The sequence below is a fragment of the Leptopilina boulardi genome, unplaced genomic scaffold, assembly GCF_019393585.1.
Source record: "Leptopilina boulardi isolate dan_hultmark-lab unplaced genomic scaffold, ZJU_Lbou_2.1 LbouV2_166, whole genome shotgun sequence".
NCBI lineage: Eukaryota > Metazoa > Arthropoda > Insecta > Hymenoptera > Figitidae > Leptopilina > Leptopilina boulardi.
In genome coordinates, this window is record NW_026137714.1 from 295,761 (window position 1) to 311,193 (window position 15,433).

Genomic DNA, 15,433 nt, shown 5'->3' on the forward strand with positions numbered 1-15,433 from the left:
TAATGTTATTGGGTATGACATTCAACTCATAGGATTGCATGAGTATGAGTTGAATTAATTACTCGGTAATAAGTAGGACAAGATAAAAATCTAAAAGCTGTAAATCTTGCCACACAAGAAAATTTAATTCATACAATTGCATGTGTATGAATTGAATAAAATGTGATTGAATTTGATAATAATTTGGAAAATGGAATTGAACTCATATAACATGGGTATAAGATATATAATTTTTCCTATAAGCCGTGAACAATAAAAAACAATTAATTGTAAATCTTGTCACGTCAATACATATACAATTCGTACAATATCATATGCATGTATTAAATAAGACGTGAACGAGTTATTAATGAATATCAGAGGATTCTTTCTTTTATATAATAAACAAAATGTTTAAAAGTGGTATATTTATACTACAGGAGACTTTATTCTGAGAAAATGTTAATAAATGATAATGAACTTTGTCACATACTGCGAGAGTACATTCTTGAACTACCTTTCTTATTTGGCGAATTTGCTATATTATACTTTTAAAAAAAAAACTTTGATCAAAATTGTCAATAAATAGTGAACCGCCATGAATTGTAAAATTAATCTTAATTACACTCTGATTATCTAAATTAAAAAAAATTAATTGGATAGAAAAAAGTCAGTCACTTATTCAAGTAGTAATCATTAGTCATTTAATTGCGAATAAATAATTAATAGTGACTATTTATTGATTTAACCTGAAAATCTTTAATAAATTTTTGCCAAGCAAAATTAAAATTTTTTTATAATAATAATATCATTAAGCGAGTTTTAAAAAACTTTCCAAACATTTTCAAATAAGTTCTTCTATATAATTAATACTTTAAACAAAAGTTTTTTATTTTTCTTTTACTAGGATAACCTAAAAATTAAAATATTTTTAGGGTAACTTCTAATTAAATTTTGTTCAACTAAAATAAAGTTGTTTATTTGTTGACTTCTGTAGTAGTTTTTTATAAATTAAAAAAATAATACATTTTTTTGTTAAACTACATTTATTTGTAAATACAAAAATTTGCAGATTATTTTGATATTCCACGGAGTCTTCTAAATTGACCGTAGAGAATACATTTGGTTTTTTTTTAAAAACCATCAATACATTGACTTAGCTAATGTTTTGACAGGAGAGGTTATGGCGGTAATAAATGTACGCTCGTAACTGTGAATTCAAAGAATTAGAAACACCGCTTCGAACCGTCTTTCTGCTTTTATGCTGATTCTACACTAACCTAGTCGCGCGGACTTGACGGGACGACTGCCAGGAGTTAGACAAAGACGGAGAATATCTCTATCTTTGTCTATTTCACGCAAATTATCCCGTCAAGTCAGAGCGACTAGGTGATTGTAGAATCAGCATTACTTGAAAGCATCCGCTACATTGAATCAGTAGCGCCATCTTTGAGCGCACGATAAAGTTAGTAATCGAAGTTTAGTGTTCTACTATTATCTGTCAATTTAGTCAGAACAAAAGTAGTTTTTATTCATTTTTTATTAATTTCTTTTATAAAAACCTCAACCCATCTATTTTTTTAATCTTTCCTATCATTTCCTTTACTTTTCCTTTTATTTTGTATAATTTTTTTCATTATGAAACCTGGTCGCTTCTCGCCAAACGAGATGGACCTGCCCTTAACCTTTAAATTAAACTGAGAAAAATTATTGTGTACTTTGATAATTATAATTCGAAAAAAACGAAAATATAAAGTAATAAAACCTTTTTTTAAATCATATTTTTAAGAGAATTTTAAATTTACTCCATAAATGGTAATAAGAAATACAAGTCATAAATGCGAGGATCACTTTTGATGTATTCATGTTTAGGAACATTTTATCTCCTATTACGTTTATCTCGGGCATAAGAAGTACTTATAGACGTTTATTTTTGGTAAAAATATTTTTTCATCTTGTTCATTATTTTTTGAATGGAAGGGGGTAAAAATTTTAGGTTTTTGCGGTACACTAAATTTTTTAACAATTTTTTTTCTTAAATATAAAAATAAAATGATTAAACATGTAAACAAATTTTTTTTGGGTAAGTGGTACAATAAATTTTTTTAAAGCGAAAGCTGGGGTTTTTTCGTATTTAAAAACATGAATGTTTAAATATTGATAATTAAAATTTTTTTCTTTTTTTGTTGATTAACATCTATGAGTATGTACTACAACTGTCGCGAGTTTAAGCGTAATCGGCGAAAAAACATTTTTGAACCTTGAAAACTTCACGTGTGATATCCCAAAAGTTTTACAATTTCATCCAAGAAAAGTATAATTTATAATACATTACTTAAAGTCAAAGAAAAATCATAACACAGAGTTATGACTTCAAGTTTAGTTTACCTTGGCTATTTAATCAAAGACCACGAATTTTAACCCTTTGCCGTCTATAAGCTATCCCCACTTGTGAAGCAAGCAGTTTGACAGTTAAATCATGTGGAAAAAATCAGGGCCGTAATTAGTCAGTTTTAATTTTTAGGTTATGTTTACATTTTGATTTAGATATAATAAAAGTCTTTAACAAAGAAACTTATATTTTTGTAATTGAATAATAGCTTCACGTAATTGCACTTTAAAAAAATTCATATTTTTAGTTATAATATAATAATTTTTTAATATTATTTATTTTAAAATATAATCGGGTTCCATTTTCATTTATGTACGGTCTGCAAATTCAGACACTAACGTTCTCACACAAAGATAATTTACTAACAGAAGCATATCCACTTTTTCTATTGGCTGTTCACTGTTTACTTTTTCAGTAAATAATAATTTGAAGTATATATTTATTATTATTATTAATTTTTAATATAAATTATAGTACTTACTTTTCCATTAAAACTGTTGAGAAAAAACGTGAATCAGAATAAAACGATGACTTGACGATTTAATCACTTTTGTTTTCTATTTCCTATTCAAAGTCCCAAAAAAGTTTTAATATTCTACTTACTATTGAATGTAAGAACTTCTGTTTTCAGATTGAAAAATAAATATAGTATAACACTTGCACTAAACACTTTTAAATTTATCAATGAATGATTGTTTGTTGGGCGACCACAAGAAAACCACGACCCGTGCAGAAATTTTGGCAAAGCGCCGATCAGGGCCTGATAGGAGCACAAATGGCCCACGTCGGGCAATCTGATCGGTGCCACATCGGGAATGAAACGCCGAACCTGATCAGGGTCAGATCGGATCGCCCCTGTTAAAGACGGATGTTGATTAACAAAAAAAATAAATAAAGTAAAATAAATTTTGAAGAAAAATAATAAGTTAGAAACTACACTAATCTTTATTATTAACAACCCGCTTATTCGGAAAGCGTAAATGCTCTTCGCTAAAGAATTTTAGAATAAGGTAGTGGACTACCCCTCAGTAAATTATCAATTCAATAAACCCGGATAGACGGTATTTCAGAGAAAATGTTTAAAAGAAATATGAGACAAAGTAATTTAATGTGAAAAATAAATAAATAGAGTCAAATTAAATTAACACTCAATTTATTACAAATTATTCTCAAAGTATTTGTTTTATACATGCAAAGAAAGATTTATTACAAAATTCAATAATTAAGCTACTTGACTTACGTCAAGTCTCACAAATAACAGCAATAACGATTCTATTTTCAAAATACAACTTCTATTTTGTTATGAAAATTGTTTGTGTGTTTGTGTAATGTATGTTTAAATTCTTTTTAAAAAGAATAAAAGGCAATTGTTAAAAGACTCACCAAAATAATAATTATAATCAGACCAGAAATAAAGTATCGTATTACTTAAATACTCGTGTTTGTCACTTGATGCCTGAATGCGGAAGTCTTCTCTTATATACTTTTATTTCATATGAATTTCTCGATGCTATTTATTTAACTTGTTATATTCTTAAGGCACTTGCACTTTTAATATTAATCACGAAGATCAACCCTGACTTGGGGAATATTCAATTCTATCAACCACTTTTTGTGGGACTTCAATAATATAATCATCCGCCTTTTGCGGGAATCAACAATACATCCGCTCTGCGGGAATGAAACTGAACACTTGTTTTTTTCTTACTGATCCTTCGATCACTATTTAAACTCTTTTTAACAATCAGAATGGTGACAATGATCACTCCCGAATCATGTAGAAGGAGAGTTGATTTTGCAACTGACTTCTCCTTATTTTCATGCAATTTCAACAACGTTGCATTTTTAACTGGGGCAGTGATACATTCAATCACCTACTCTACTTATAATTTTCATTAATATTACTTAATCTTCCCAAAAGGATTAAGTAATTGTTATATATTGAAGACCCACATTTAAATGATATAATAAGAATTTAGAATATGTTATTATCTTGTAACATATTTCAATTTAACGATTCATTATAAATAAAGTATATGAAGAGACCTTTTGCATAATTATTAAATAATTTCGAAACAATAATTGAAATATTAACAATGAGAATAATAATGTGTGTTGTGTTTTATAATATAATAAATACTAAGAAAAATTAATAATTTATAATTATATAAAAAAAATTATAAAGTGACGGAAATTCCGTCCCTAACAAATACCCCCCTTCTTTCTGGCTGACGTCCCTTGGCAGCCTGTGCAGGTGTGATGTCATCGAATATAATTTTTTTTACAAAATTCCTCTCGTAGATATACATTTTAAAATGTTTACAATTTATCCTTGATCATGAAAATGGTGTAGTTTGTTTAGTAGCTGAAATAAATGTTAGAACGAAAACTGATTTTTCCTTTTTTTTTTTTTATATATATATTTTTTTTTTAAATAGTAAATAGTCGTTTCCTCTTTTTTTGTTTTAGGAAGATTTTTATGAAAAGGATAAATTAGTTTTCATATAAAAAAAAAATGTAATTTTTTTTGATAAAAAAAAATGAGACCAAATTTGAATACATGGATATATAATAAAATAATAAGAAATAAATGGAGATATGGAACACTTTGCTTACGTAGCAATTTTAAAGAATACAAATAAAATAATGAAGAAAGAAAAATGTGTTATATATGTATCTCCTTATATATCCAATTTTATTAATGTGCATATAATAAAAAAATGTTTACAAAAAAAATGGTTACATTTTCACGATTTATAGATTACAATTATTGACCAACTTAAAGTGGAATTAATTTTTATATATTTAACTTTTAATACACAGTCTATAAATATATTTAATATAAAATAATAATAAAAAAATATGTTGGAGACTAAATATTAAAAAAAAAATATTCTCCAACCCCTGACCCTTTTTTTTCTTGCTGTCGTCCCCTGACAGCTTTTTAAATCGACAACAAAAATTCTTTGTTAATTATTTTTATATTTTAGTTTGAAACAAATTTAATTTTTCCAAGTTTGATTTTTTTAGAATTGTTTAAAGATAATTGAACTTAAATTTTAAAAAAATCTTTATATCTTGGGGAGTTAGATAAATAAATTTTTTAATACATGTAAATTTTAAAGTTTGAATGCATGCAGAATATACCACTTAAAAAATTGATTTCAATTTTTGAAAATGACTTGAAAATAAATAAATCAATTTTTTTTGACAATTAAAACCCAAATAACAAAAATTACCCTAATTAAAAGCATGATTGTCGCATAAATACATTTTTTGAAAGTATAAATGATCTTTGTGAGAAGCATATAGTTTCTGTTGCTGATCACAAAAAAAAATTATTTCAATTTTACGTAATTTCCCTTTTTTTATAATTTAAAATTATTTCCAATATGTATAGTTACCTATATTTATAATTTCAATTAGTGTACATAAACCAAGCTAGTTATTTTTACTCATATATTTTGTTAATTCTAAATATTCAGTTTAAATAGTTAGAGTTAGAACAATATGATGTTTTAATTTAATTCATAAATTATACCCATTTTTTTTTTATGATAAAAAAAATCTAAAATTAAAATTCTTACTTGTTATGTGATTTAATGATTTGTAACCCAATTGGTTACATCTATATCTTAATTATTCCCAGTTTCCTATTAGTGTTTTTGTATTTTTGTAAATCTTATGTTTATAAAATTTAATCCCTGTAATATATCATATTATGTATATATGACGTTTATACCATATTAAATAATAATTACTCCCATTATTTTAAAATATATATATACATGTTACATTTTCTCCCATATTTTCTGTTTTATTTTTTTTGTTTGTACTTTAGTACCTGACTTGGATATATTTAATCCTTTATGCACAGATTTTAACTAGTCACTTTTGTTTATTCCTGTTTGCAGTTGATCTTCTATTAATTTTATTTATTCTTTTCTGTCTTCTACCCCATAGTACCTGACTAAATAAAATTTTCATCCATCTAGAGTTATTTTTTGTTTTATCAATGTCTTTTATTTTTTTCTTTGCATTTTCCTTTGTTTTCTTCTCGTTTATTTTCAATTTTTTTCCTGTTTCTTCTTTTGACATGTTCATAGTATGTATTTGTAACGTTTCTGTTTTTAGTTTACTATGCATCAGTCGATTTATTATAGTAATAGTTACCTTTCGAGATTTCCTTATTTCTTCTAACCTCTTTTCTACCTTAGTCCTCAATTCTGGTGAAATAGGTTTGGTTTCCTCTGTTGTTTCCTTTGGTTTCACGATGACTTTAGGTTTGATTCTCAGTTCACTATTTATAGGAGGTAGTTTTTCTCTCACTACTTGCTTTCCTGAGCACCTTTCAATTCTTCTGTATTCAGGGTCCATAAAAGCATCAGGTACTACTGATTTCAATTGTAATTTTTGTTTCTTGTAGAGGAACCAGCTATTTGATTTTTCTTTGAATAAAAATGGTCTTCCTAAAAGTCCTTCTGCTGAAATAGGAAATGTGGAATCTACTATGTGGAAGAGAGATTTGATTCCAAGAATTTCTAATTCAACTGTCCCTATTGTATATAAATCCTTGCAACAAACTCCTTTAATACACGTTACATCTTTTGTATTTGCTGGCGCATCAGTTCGCAATACTGTAGCTTTTATAATATTTATTTTAGCCTCATTATCTTCAAAAAATAGAGTTTTATCACCTACAAGATAATTTACTTCCAACTCTACCGTGGGTTGCCCTCTTCCAATTTTATTAAGTTCAACAATGGTATTACATGCTGGAAAATGACTTCTATTGTCATCTACATTTCTAGGTTCAGAAGATGGTTTATTATCCACCATTGATATGTTATTTGAATATTCTTGATTATCATAATTTTCTTTATTTTCCCATCTAATAAAATCTGCATTATGTGCTTCATATGATTTCTGTAAAGTATCGTGGTTAACTACCCTTCGTTGATCAAATTCGAAATTCCTAGCATTAGGCTTAATGTAATTAGTATGTGTTTCCTGATCTATGCATGGGATAGGTTGTACTGGCTTAGACGCCGTCAGTAAAAAGTTGTAAAAGACATTTAAATAAGGTCTTCCTATTATACCATCTGTTTTTACTTCAAGATTAGGTTTTACTACATGAAAAGTATATTGTTTATCAAATATTGTAATTTCTACTGTGCCTAGTGTGTAAAATCTAGTTTTTGACACTCCTGTCATGTACGATGCTTCAGAGGTTCTAACTGGCGCATCAGGGCTTAACGCGTCAGATTTTATAATGTTAATATCCGCCCCTGCATCTACAAGAAAACTTGCTTTTCCTCCTACTAAATAATCCCCAGGTAATTTTACTGCAGGCGATTCAGTTACTGTCTCACTTATTTTGAAAATGACTGGTTTTCTTGAAAACGTACCATTGGCTGACGCGTTTGATCGTTCGAGCTCATCGTCGCGTCTTCTCGACGAGCAAGTTCCCAGTTTAAAGGACTGTTACTATTATTTCTTTCTACCGATGCTGTTCTACTATTAGAGTAATTATTTCTTTCTTTATTTGCATAATCTGTGGGGTATCTGTTTTCCCAATTTTCTCTGGGCCCGTTTGTATTATAACAATTTTCTTGTATGTATCTACTTGGACTTTGATACCTATTTTCCCAGTTGATTCTATCCGCGTTAGAGTTGTAAAGTCTAGGGTCGTTATAGTCGTTGCTACGCCCTGTATTATCATCCTGAGTTTTCCCATAATTATTTTTACCATAATTTATATTATAATTTCTATCCTCTCTTTGTTCGTACCTTGGTTGATAATTTTCCGAATCCAGATATCGTCCCCTACTAGACCGATTTTCGGTATTATATCTATTTTTATCTCTTCTTTCCTCATAATTTCTGTAACCCCTAAAATCATTTTGTTCTTCCCATCGAGTTTTCATGACTCTTTGATTATTATCGCTATAATTAGTAATATATGACGAATAACCCCCTGTAAACGGTTGCATTTTTCTTTCTTGCCGCGCTTTTGCGTATTTGTATGCTTCCTCTAAATTTCTAGGCGCACGTGCATCTACTGCGTTCGCAATTTCATCTGGCAACGCTCTAACAAACGTTTTTAATGCTGTATGTTTCACAACATTGGTTGTTACTGCCTCTGTGTTAGCATCGAATGTAGCGCGTAGGGCTGAACTTGCCCCGCTAAGTAATCTCAATAATCTATCATAAAGGTCAGGTAAATTTTCATTCCTGTACATTTTTAAATTCATAATTTCTGCATAATACACTTCAAACGCTTGTCCAGGTGCAAATCTTTCTTTTAAAAGCTCTATTATATCAGTTAATCTAGCAAATTGCTTGTTGTCTGTGCAGTCTCTCGCTGGACCTGTTAATTTTCCTAAAACCGAAGTAATTAACGTTCCTTCATATTCGGGGGGAAATTTCGAAGCAGCTACCACTACATCTTGAATAAAATCCTTGACCGACATGTTCTTTCCATCATAAACCTTTATTTCCATTAGGGCATTTTGTATGGTTAAGCTATCAGCAATAGAGCGAGCCGCCGCGATACCTGCATTTTCTTCATCATTTGCGACAAATGGTCGCTGCAGAGGTAAAATTGATTGGAAACCTAAATCTGTCCTGTCCCTATATAATTCAGCTACATTTGTTGCATTGAAATTTTCGCGTCTGTTTTCCGCGAAAGGATTGTCAATATGTCCTTGATTTTCATTACCGGATTGACGCCGTTCACCGTTTCCTTCCCGATCCGTCATGATTATCTCTCAAAAAAAAAAAATCTCAACATAAAAAAAAAATCAATTCTTTTTATTGATTATATCTGGCAAAAATCACAGATATTTATTTTAAAACTTTTAAAATTCGTTTATTTTCATAACACTCGTGAAATAAAATAATCGTAAATTCCCAATTTATTATTTCGAAATAAATGTCTTTTAAATACTCGTATAACTCTGTAATAAGACCCGGTTTCTTATTGCATATTTTCTCTACTCTTCTATCGCAAAGAAATCTCACTCAAACGATTAGAAAAAAAAACTTTGTTTAAATTATTAGATTCTTTTTATTTAAATCAATTGTAAAATAAAAAGAAAATATGTTCTTGATAATTTGTTTTTTTAAATTCTTTTATTAACACATTATGTTTTTATTTTATTTATCTTATTAATTTAATTTCTTTCAACTGTATACTTTGTCAACTCAGCACTCTTACTGTGACTTGGTGCTCGCAATGTTTTGAAATACGATTAACGCACTAATCCCGTAACCTATCTATAGCAAGGTCGTTTATTTCTTTTAATTAATCAAACTTTTAATTACCTGTCATGCTCAAATTTTGCAATGATTGTGCTAGTGAGCTGTAATTGTTTTCTGAACGCGTATCTTTAACTTTTTCTTTTCCGACGAATAATTGTCGTTTTACCGCATCAAATCTTTCTGGACTAATATTTCTTCTAGCTAAAATGTGTGTACGAAGTTTACGTTGTCTTTCTAATTTATTTTCTTCGCATTTAGAATAATTATACATTTGAAATTTTATATTCAAACAATAAAATCTAACTCCTGTTTTGTATACTTTTCGTGATTTTAAGCCTCTCACTTGCCCAAGTGGCTACACACTTCCGGCAAGGTTAAGTCGAGGAATTTTTACCGAATTTTTAGAGAAACCAGAGCTTGCCGAATGCAAGGGTAGTTACTGTGTCTCAGTTCGGCGTTAGCGAACCAAAATAAAAATAACAAAAAAATTCTACTCGCGCACTTAAAAAAAAACCCAAACAAAAAATTTTGTCTGAAAAAATAATACATTAAAACATGGAAACAATAAACAAATATTTCAACATCAATTCAATTTCATCATTTTTTATCTCAATTTACTTCAAATAATTACTGTGTATTTGTGAGTGTTTTTTAATTCATGTGTGTTTTCAGAAAGAAAATTTATTTTTCACTCTTTACTAAAGTCTCAACTTTTTTTTTTTTTTAAAACATTTTTTCAAAAATATAAGCGATATATCCCACCGCTGCCACCATTTTGTTAAAGACGGATGTTGATTAACAAAAAAAATAAATAAAGTAAAATAAATTTTGAAGAAAAATAATAAGTTAGAAACTACACTAATCTTTATTATTAACAACCCGCTTATTCGGAAAGCGTAAATGCTCTTCGCTAAAGAATTTTAGAATAAGGTAGTGGACTACCCCTCAGTAAATTATCAATTCAATAAACCCGGATAGACGGTATTTCAGAGAAAATGTTTAAAAGAAATATGAGACAAAGTAATTTAATGTGAAAAATAAATAAATAGAGTCAAATTAAATTAACACTCAATTTATTACAAATTATTCTCAAAGTATTTGTTTTATACATGCAAAGAAAGATTTATTACAAAATTCAATAATTAAGCTACTTGACTTACGTCAAGTCTCACAAATAACAGCAATAACGATTCTATTTTCAAAATACAACTTCTATTTTGTTATGAAAATTGTTTGTGTGTTTGTGTAATGTATGTTTAAATTCTTTTTAAAAAGAATAAAAGGCAATTGTTAAAAGACTCACCAAAATAATAATTATAATCAGACCAGAAATAAAGTATCGTATTACTTAAATACTCGTGTTTGTCACTTGATGCCTGAATGCGGAAGTCTTCTCTTATATACTTTTATTTCATATGAATTTCTCGATGCTATTTATTTAACTTGTTATATTCTTAAGGCACTTGCACTTTTAATATTAATCACGAAGATCAACCCTGACTTGGGGAATATTCAATTCTATCAACCACTTTTTGTGGGACTTCAATAATATAATCATCCGCCTTTTGCGGGAATCAACAATACATCCGCTCTGCGGGAATGAAACTGAACACTTGTTTTTTTCTTACTGATCCTTCGATCACTATTTAAACTCTTTTTAACAATCAGAATGGTGACAATGATCACTCCCGAATCATGTAGAAGGAGAGTTGATTTTGCAACTGACTTCTCCTTATTTTCATGCAATTTCAACAACGTTGCATTTTTAACTGGGGCAGTGATACATTCAATCACCTACTCTACTTATAATTTTCATTAATATTACTTAATCTTCCCAAAAGGATTAAGTAATTGTTATATATTGAAGACCCACATTTAAATGATATAATAAGAATTTAGAATATGTTATTATCTTGTAACATATTTCAATTTAACGATTCATTATAAATAAAGTATATGAAGAGACCTTTTGCATAATTATTAAATAATTTCGAAACAATAATTGAAATATTAACAATGAGAATAATAATGTGTGTTGTGTTTTATAATATAATAAATACTAAGAAAAATTAATAATTTATAATTATATAAAAAAATTATAAAGTGACGGAAATTCCGTCCCTAACAGCCCCTACTAGGGCCCTGGTCTGGCCTTTGTTAATATCAATTTTTGAAAATATTAAAAATTATTTTGGATTAATTAATAATAATAAATAAGCTTAAATTATGATTAAATAACATATTTATTTACTAATTGTTCCATTTCTAAATTAAATTCATACTCAAATTGAATTTATTAATTAACTGGCGGATAAAGATTTAAAGTAATATATATATATATATATTAATTAAAAAATATGTAATTCCTGCAGTCTATGATTGTATATTTTCATTTTTTAACTAATTCATACATAGAATTAATGATTCATCAACGCGAACCTGAAAAATAAATAAATTTAACGCATGTGAGAATCGAACTTAGGACCTACGGACTATGAACCTAACGCTTTACTAACTACACTACACATGCTACGTGAAAACGAATGTTAACTTCTTGATGCCATTTAAACTTGCAAAATACCTAACTCAGAAAAGTACTTAACATCATTTAGTTAAAATTAAGATATTAAATTGTATTATCAAATTAAATTAAATTTATAAAATATAATTAATTATATGCTGTATGATTATTATCATGAATCATCCCAGGTGAATTTTCAAAAAAAAGTGAAAATCTATTTTTATTAAAAACGCGTTTTTCATATTGTTCTGAATAATTGTAGACATTAATTTTTTGGTGATAAAAAAATATTTGACTTTTAGACTTAGAAAATTTTGCTAATCGATCATGTGGGCGATTCATGCGTGACCCCTACGGTGGCCCTTATGAGGGCCTTCCCAATCTTCAGCGTTGCTCAACTAACTATAGTATTCATAACATAACCGAAAAAAAGATACACCTTTTTTTTCTTTTGTAAAATAATTTGCTTAACTAATTTGATTAAACAATTAAATAAAAAAAAATCCGATTTTAAAAAAAGCAATACTGCCATTTGAAAGAACGTAAAAAAATAAGCAACTTTTAACTTCACAACTTTTTTATCCATCCACAACTTTTTGCGATAAATAATTATAAACAATTAGTAAAAAAAAAGTAACTATTGGATTCATAGAATACCGGAAAAAATGTTAACCCTTTTTTTCTTTTTGCAAAATAATTTGTTTGAACAATTAAATAAAAAAAATTCGATTTTTAAAAAACTAATACCTCCATTCAAATGAACGTGTCAAATAAGCAACTTTTTTATCCGTCCACACCTTTTTTATTTATTACAAAAAGGCGTGGACGAATAAAAAAGTTGTAAAGAAGAAAGTTGCTTAAAAATCAAACTTTGTATTCAATTGTTTAAACAAATTAGATAAACAAATTATTTTTCAAAAGAGGGGTTACATTTTTTTGGTTATGCAATGATCCCAATAATTACTTTTGATGTTTTTGAAATTCTCCGAGCATGGGCTGTATCGTACTTACTTTTTCTGATTGTTTATAATTATTTATTACAAAAAGGTGTGGACGGATAAAAAAGTTGTAAAAAAAGTTGCTTATTTTCCCACGTCCTTTTGAATGGCTGTATTGACTAGTTAAAAATCGAATTTTTTTTATTTCATTGTTTAAACAAATTATTTTTCAAAAAGAAAACATAGGTAATTAAATCTTTTTTTCGGTTATGATATGAATCCAATAGTTAGTTTCACGGAAGAAACGCTGTGTAACCTATCGGCCTTAATGGGTCAATTATTTTTAAATATTCAAGTAATGAAAACAAATATATGAACACTTTAAATAACAATTAATAAAATCATTCGCTCGAACTCTTAACGCGGAGACCAACTTGTAAAAACTACCAAGCAAAATAGATGGCGCTGAAAAATATGTGGGGAATATGTGGCCCTGGTCTGTGCCTTAAGATTTCACTGATGTGGGACACACGTGGCAACTCTAAGTAATAAGTATCAAGTATGGCAATTTCTGCCTTTTTAAGAATGATTTAATTTCAATTTTCTTAATTTTATTAATTAACGAATAATAAACCGTTTAAATAAATTTTTTAACTTAAATGTAAAAAAATCACTTTTTTTGCTTTTAGCGGTATATGAGACCACTACTCCTTTTTTTATGTTTTTCTAGTGATTTTAAATTATGCAATGATAACATGACAAATTGTTCTTATTTATTTACTGATGAAATGAAGGTTATTATTATTTCATAATGAAATATATATAAATGAAATACATATAATTAAAAAAATTACTTACTTTCATATTCTGTTCTTTAATCACTGTATATGTAGAGGAGTTAAATTTTAACTATTTAAACACATCGCACTATAAAAATAATTGATTTCTGTAAAAAATTGAATATAATTTTTAATTGGTTAATTTGTTTAAAAAGTGTTAAAATAAGAGTGTGTCAGACTTGAAAATGTCCAGGAAGATGTTCTTTCTAGCCTCCTGCTAACGAGTTACTCCCGTATGCAAGCCTGCTTAATTTAAGGTTATTAATACGGTATTCTTAGATACATATACTAAAAAATTTATAAGCATAAAATTTTTTTTTTAAATCCTTTAATTTTGAAAAATTTATATCTCGTACACGGTTTGATGAAAAAATTTTGGAAACAAATCTAATAGCTCTTTTTGAAGGGTACAAGATGATAAAAAAATTTTAATGGAATGAAACATTCTCCTACAGCTATTTTCTCAACGCTCAGAACACGCCAAATATCTGTGAGACGCTAACCTCATTATTGGCTTATTTGTAGATAACTTTTAATACATCCTTAAATTTAAAAGTTTCAGTTTTGCGTTGAGTTTATATTCGAACGATGTGCAAAGAACATCAAGCATATTTTTGGAATAACAAATGTCTATTTTTCTAATTACACTATAGGGTTATTTTTTCCTCATAGTATCACTATTTGAGCATACAAATCTAAAATGTAAGCTAATATTATTAAAAAATTACAAAAACTATAATTTATTTACCACAAACATTGTTTAAAAATTATTTTTATTTTCAATTTTCTTCATAATTTTTTTTCTACACCTAAATATTTCTAATGAGCAGTTTAAAATATGAGGTCTTCTTCTACAATTATTAAAGTGAATTGGAAATTTTTTTATAATTAAAGAGATAAGTACTTTAGAAAAGGTAGAATTTGAAAACTGCCTGATATCATACGGATCCCTGTGTGCTTTTTACTTTAAAAAGGGTATGTTCTGCAAGTGTTAACAAACATTTATGTTATCTTATTTGCTCTCTTAACCAAGAAAATAACATCATTTTAAGATTTTAATTTTAAACCCATCTTAACATACTTAATTTTCAATTGTATGTATTTCATTTGATAGAATTTCTATTTAGATGAATTTTCATTTTTCGAATTAGTATTTGAATTACTTTCTTTGCAAACAAAATTTTATTTTTATGCTTATAGTTTTTAAGTACCGAATTTTAATTTAATATAATTTTTATTTTACCAAATTTTTTGATATCCAACTTTTTATTTTATAGAATTACAATTTAAACCAATTTTAGTTTTTCAAAATTCTCATTCAGCAGAATTTAAGTGATTCGAATTGTATAATGTCAGAATTTTTAAACTATCGAATCTCCATGTGTCAGAATTTTTATTTACACGAATTTTTATTTGATAGAATCCCTATAACAGAGATAGAAAATTCTATGTTTTTGTTTGAAAATATCAGTTTTTCTTAAAAACAATATGATTATTTAAA